Source organism: Excalfactoria chinensis, chromosome 6, assembly GCF_039878825.1.
Source record: "Excalfactoria chinensis isolate bCotChi1 chromosome 6, bCotChi1.hap2, whole genome shotgun sequence".
Classification (NCBI taxonomy): Eukaryota; Metazoa; Chordata; class Aves; order Galliformes; family Phasianidae; genus Excalfactoria; species Excalfactoria chinensis.
Window position 1 is genome coordinate 34927234 of NC_092830.1, and position 6000 is coordinate 34933233.

The 6000-nt window shown below is 57.2% G+C and overlaps 1 protein-coding gene across 1 annotated transcript in view; it reads right to left on the reverse strand.

Annotated features, from left to right (window-relative positions):
• The window catches only part of CTBP2 (C-terminal binding protein 2), a 92615-nt gene extending 88045 nt beyond the window's left edge, over nt 1-4570 (reverse strand). The window contains exon 1 of the mRNA XM_072339450.1: nt 4275-4570. The gene's annotated coding sequence lies outside the window, so the exon portion shown is untranslated. The remainder of the gene's footprint in view (nt 1-4274) is intronic.
• Between the last annotated feature and the right edge of the window lie 1430 nt (nt 4571-6000).

The following is a 6000-nucleotide window of genomic DNA, read 5'->3' on the forward strand; positions in this document are numbered from 1 at the left end:
AAAGGAGATGGAGAGTTTGAATGAATTCTGTAGGAGCAGATAAAGCACACAATGAAAACAAGCAACTCTCCTTCGTTTCCCTCCTCTGCCTCAGTGCACCCACATCTGACCCAACTACCAGCCACAGCTAGGGCTGCATCCCCTGCATGGGGTTGCACAACGTGACCTTCAAGGGCCCCTTCCAACCCAAACCATTCAGTGATCCCAAGACTCAACACTCCAAAGGGCACAGCCTGAGAACTCCACCTTCAGACAGAGGCCTCCTCTCTGCAACCCATCATCCTGAAGCGCTGGTGCCTGGGATCTGCAAACCCCTGGGCACTCTTATTGAAGTGGTGGGCTTCCATGGATGGCACAGATTTTGAGGCCAAAAGAAACGGCTGAGATTTCCCAGCCTAACACACAGCGTGGCAGCTTACCTAAATGAATCCCCGCTCGGCACACTGCATGGTAACTTGCTAATTAATCCCTGCTTGAGCTTCCTTTACTTCAATAAATGAGCACTCCTGAATTCAGCCTTTACAAAGGCAGAGGAACTACCAGCACCATCAGCGGGCCCTTACAGCATCCGTCACCTTCAGCAGCAAGCTGTGGACCTTCATTCCAACCCTTCCCTCGCTCCACCTTCCAGCTATTGGATCTTGTTAAAACTCCACCTGCCAGACCCAGGAGCTCTTTTTTATTCAATTTATTTTCCCCATGACAACGCTAATTGCCTTAATCAATTTACCTTCCAACACTCTGGCTAAGTGAAGCGGATCGAGCTCCTGGACTCCTCGCTGCAAAGCCTCACCTGGCTGCACTCCGAAGGCCTCTGAGATGGCCACTGTGTCCTGGCACACTGGGGATGGGGACAGGGATGGGGACAGGGACACCACATCTCCTCCAGCCCACAGTCATTCCTTTGCCCACCCTCCGCAAAATCACTGAACAAAATGCACACCTTTCTCAACAGCAGCTCTTTAAGTGGAAAACATGTTAACTGCAAAGGACCCGATGGCCCTAAACTCATGCTGATAGAGATGAAGCGCATCGCCGTCCTTCCCTTCTTCACTAAGTGGTCCCGTGGGCACCAAGTGAGCCGTGTGCCCGGCCTCACAGGTCAGGATGACTCAGTCCATCCTGTTTATTCCTCTCCCACCCCACACACACTGAGTGCTGCTGCAGTTTGCTGGGAGCTCCCACTGCTCCGGCTGCTGGAGGGAACACAGGCACTCAGCACTGCTTCCAGAGCCCACAATGGCTCCCAGGTGGGGCAGGAACCTGCACAAAGCAGTGCTGAGCAAGTACAGAGCCAAGGAATGCACACACAGAGCCCTGCTTCCCTCTGGGGTAGAATGGGCATTTCACCTGAGGAAACCTGGTTATCATTGCTGCCAAGGGGGAAAGCTGGAATCAGCCCTGCTACTCTGCTACGGACCTCATGGCACCCTTAACCCTCAGCTTGAAGCTCGCACTGAGCCATTCACTGCACAAGGGGGAAAGGGCCTCAAGTTGCACCAGGGTAAGTTTAGGTTGGATATCAGGAAAAAAGTGCTTTACAGAAAGGGTTGTTAAGCACTGCAGAACGATGAGCAAGAAAGCCCAGGAGTGAGCTGCTTGCACTAGGACTGCTGGGTTTCATTGACTTAAAGCACGCACCAAATTACTGCCTGGTAGAGCTGCAGGAGCAGGAGTCATCAATAATTAAAACCTGCTACTGATCTCTTTTGAGTTCACTGGCTTTTTATCGGCACTTTGCTGTTTAGTCCCAGAGCGGCGCTTGCCAAGATCCACCCAGACCACGACGCATCTGCAGAGCGAGGCAGAACTATCCGACCAGAAAGCAGGTTTTGGCATCACCGTGTGCTCCCAGAGATGTTCTGCTGCCATGGAAAGGAAACCTCCTTCCTATGGAGGAGGCGGCTTTCCTCACACCTCCCCCTGCATCCATCCCTGGTGCGGATGTAGTTATGGGCTGCAAGGTGCCAAGGGCTGGAGCTGCTCACTGGGGTGGGTGAGCAAAGCAGAGAGTGCAGCGTGAGGTTGCTGTGTGTATCCCGGAGCCAGCAGAGATCCAGCAGCTCCTCCTGCACCGCAGCCAGCTGACAGCACACAGAATCTCCCAGCTGAAGGTTTGCATGCACCGTTCCCAACCCATCCCAGGTACACCGCACTCCGAGGCCGACATCCTTCCTACCAGGAGGATTATGAGCACTGGAACCCAGTGACACACCGAGCTGGCAGCGTTACAGATGGCACTTTTCACTGCAGGGAAATGGCTTTAAGCATTTCCCAGCTTGGGGAGCCGTGAGGAGCAGACGGGTGCAGCTGTGTGTTGGGACAGGGGCACGGCGGGGCTGCAGCCCTACGGGGTTACAGCTGTGGGCCCCATACCCCAACACAAGCAGCCCCCCTAGAGGCACATCCCACTGCTCACCCCCCAGCATTGCACACACACACACACACACACACACACACACACATACACACACAGCTGCTCTTGCAGCAGCACAAAGTTTTGCCGTGCAAACCACACGATCTCAGTCTGAGCTCCGAGCCCTGTGGATAAACCCACCCCAAAGCACGGGGGCAAACCTCCCTCATGGAAGGCACAGAGCACACAGAGCACACAGAGCACACAGAGCACACACTAATTGTGGGTGGGTGTTTTTATTTCACTGCCAGATGTGTAATGGAAACGTCTGTGACTCGACAATCACCTCTGAATCCATACAGCCCTCCTCGCATTCTGCACACACTCTCCCATAATGAGCCCATCTCCAATTTTCCTCGCTGAAGAGACCTTCAAGGAATGCTAAAGCAGGTCTGCGCCCTCACGCACGGCCGCAAACGGGAACAAAAGCATTCTGTCAGCCGGCATCTCGGCCGTCATTATTTCATTGGCTCCGCTTAAACAAACTCCAAGCGATGCTCCTTTCCCCCCCGATCCGGGCAGTCGGCGCGGTCCAACTCGCGGCGCCGAGCCACCATCTGTACAAAAACAACAGTTCTTTATGCCCGGCCGCCACCGGCTCGCGGTTCCTCCTGCTTCTCTCGTAGCTTTCAAGGCACGGGATTAAAGCGTCACGCCACGCATCCCCCCGTGCCGCAGCCGTGGGGGGTTTCAGCTCCCTACCCACGGTTCGCTCAATCGAGTGGAAACGATCGCAGCGCTACAATTAGAGCTCCGGACAACCGCGGCGAGCGACGCACGGAGAGAGCCGAGCGTATGGAGGGCAGCGATCACTTCTAACACTTGGAGCTCTCCATCTCGCACTCCCGGACCCGCTCTTCGCAGCTCCGCTTCGCCCCGGGGCCGCACAAAGGCTGAGCTCCCCCTCGCAGGAAGTTTTTTGTGCAAAGCCGCGGCTCGGAGCGGTAATCCCGGGAGGGTTGGGAAGGGAATGGGGGGGGGGGGGGGGGGCTGCAGCCGGGGGTGCCGCTCATACAAGGGATGGGAGCGGAGAGAGGCGCGGCCACGCAGTGCCCGGCGCTGCCTGCGGGCACCGAGCAGCCAACGTGCTGCCAACGGGAAGTACGGAGGGGAGGGGGGGAAGGAGGAGGGAAGAGGGGGGGAGGTGGAAGAAAATAAATGAGGATGGGAGCAACGGGGAGAGCGCGCGGCGAGAGGTAAAATGAAATAATGAAATAATAAAAAGGAATAAAGTGACTGCGGGGATAAAGCGGTCCGCGGAGCGAGAGGGGGAAGAATTAAAAGAGGAGAGATTTTAAACTAAATAAATAAATCACGGAAGGGAAAAATAAATATAAATAAATAAATAAATAAATGATGAAAAGAAACGAAAACGAGCCTTACAAAAAAAAACAACAAAACAACAAATAACACCAACAAACGGGGATGGGAAAGGCGAAGCGGAGCGCGGAGCTCAGCCCGCCGCCGTGCCGCCGCACGCACGCAGGTTCCGTTCTGTTCCGTTCCGTTCCGTCCCCCCGCCCGCTCCCCGCGCCCAAACTTTCCGCCCGCCGCAGATGCGCTCCGCGCCGCTCGGCCCCCGGTAAACAATGCGGGCCCGGCACAACAAAAGACTCGGCTTCACCCCGCCGCGCCCGCCCGACTCGCGGGGCCGCGGAACGAGGGCCGTGCCGGGCCGTGCCGGGCTGAGCCGGACGGGCGGCGGCTCCGCGCGGCCCTGCGGGGACGGCCCCGAGCTCGGCCCGGCGGAGAGGAGGTTGGGGGGACGCGGCCGGAGCGCCGCTTTCCCTGCTCCCCCCCCCCCCCCACGCACACACCCCCCTCCCACTTCCCCTTGGCCGTGCCCGCCAGCCCTTACCTGCCGCCCGGCTCGGCCCGGCCCGGCCGCCGGCAGCCCCGCAGCGCAGCGCACCGCCTCAACGCCGCATCCCTGCCCGCCTCCGCCGGGCCGCGCAGCCGGAGATCCACCTTCGGTGCCACCCGCGAGCTCCGCACAAAAACTTAAGCCTCCCCCCGCGCCGCTCCGCCCGCCGCCGCCGCGCCGGGAGCGGACGGGGGCAGCGGAGCCCGGCGCGGCGCCCAGCGGCAGCGGCAAGATGTGAATGATGTGAATCGCAACTTGGGGGAGGGTCGGCCGCTTCTTTCCCTTTTTTTTTTCTCTGCTTTCCTCTCTTTTTTTTTTCCTCTCCAAGCGAAAAAGTGCCGGGCGGCGCTGGGCGGAGCGCTCCGCGATGGGTGCGAGCAGGAAGGGAGAGGAAGGGGACAGCGCTGCTTTTTTTTCTTGCCTTTTTTTTTCCCTTCTCCTTTTTTTTTATTCTTTTTCTTTTTTCTCCTTTTTTTTTTTTCTTTTTTTTTTTCTTTTTTTTTTCTTTCTTTTTTTTTTTTTTTTTTTGGCAATAGGCGGGGTCTCTCCTCGCAAACCAATGACACAAACCCACATGGACCAGCCTCGCCCCCTATAGATACTCTTCACTACAAATAGGCTCTCTCGGGGGATTAGTGGATCAGCTAAAGTACAAACAGACGCAGCGAGAGAGGGGGGGGGGGCGGGAGCCGCCTGCAGGAGGGGGGGGGACCCGCACCGCCCCCGGAGCTCCGCGGGGTTCCGAGCCTGTTGCGCCCGGCGCCGGCCGCCTTTGTTCCGCCGCCCGCGGGAGCTCCGCGCACCGCCCGGTCCCGGCGCTGCCCCGGGGCGGGGGGCACCCAGAGAGGCCACCGAGCTCTTTGTATGCTGCCCGCGTGGCTCACCGCCCTCAGCATCGCCCCGTGTACGGCTCCAGCAGTTTGAGATGGGTGGGTGGATGGATAGGGAATAAAGGCCACCAGGATGGCCAAAGGATGGAGGGGCAGCCACGGCTGTGCCCACCACGCACCCAGCAATGGGCAGCAATAGAGCCAACGGGTGTGGGTCTGTGTTTGTGTTGTGTGTGTGTCCGTCCCCCGTCCCCCCCCCCCCCCTTCTTAGATTGGGGAATTAATGTTTTGACAGACATTGTTCATCTGCTTATCACACGAATGTGGGCAGGTGGTGATCCGATCTTTTTTGTTGTCTAATCATGGAGCCTTCTGCCTTAGATGCGTTCTGTGCTTCTCAATCAGCCTGCGGAAAATCACGCTCCTTTTCTAGTCAAATAAACCCCTTGAACCAGATCAATTGTCCATCAAAATTAATAAGCAAGCTTCACTGTTTTGTCTGTGAAATTACATGGTGAGGAGCCTAAAGATCTCCGTTTCCATAAGCACGTGTTGGGCCCTTGCTGGGTGTTTGCACCACGTCCATCACCCGCACCTGCTCCGCAAAGCCGCCCTCTCTGCATTATCTGAGCAGTCTCAGAGTTTCTTAGGTATCCATCATCAGCACCATCGCTGACTGTCAGCTGTTGCATCCCACGGCTGCTCAGCCCTGGAGGTGCCTGAGCTGCTCTCGCAGTCCAGCTGTGCAGAATGCAGCCCATGGATCTGCTGCCTGGGAAAGAAACCCTTTCAGCATCAGTTTTGTGAACCCACACAGACTTTCCCAAGGCACACCCATATGATGGAAGGAACTCACGCGGTGCGCATGCTTTGCCTGGTGTCCCTTTTCC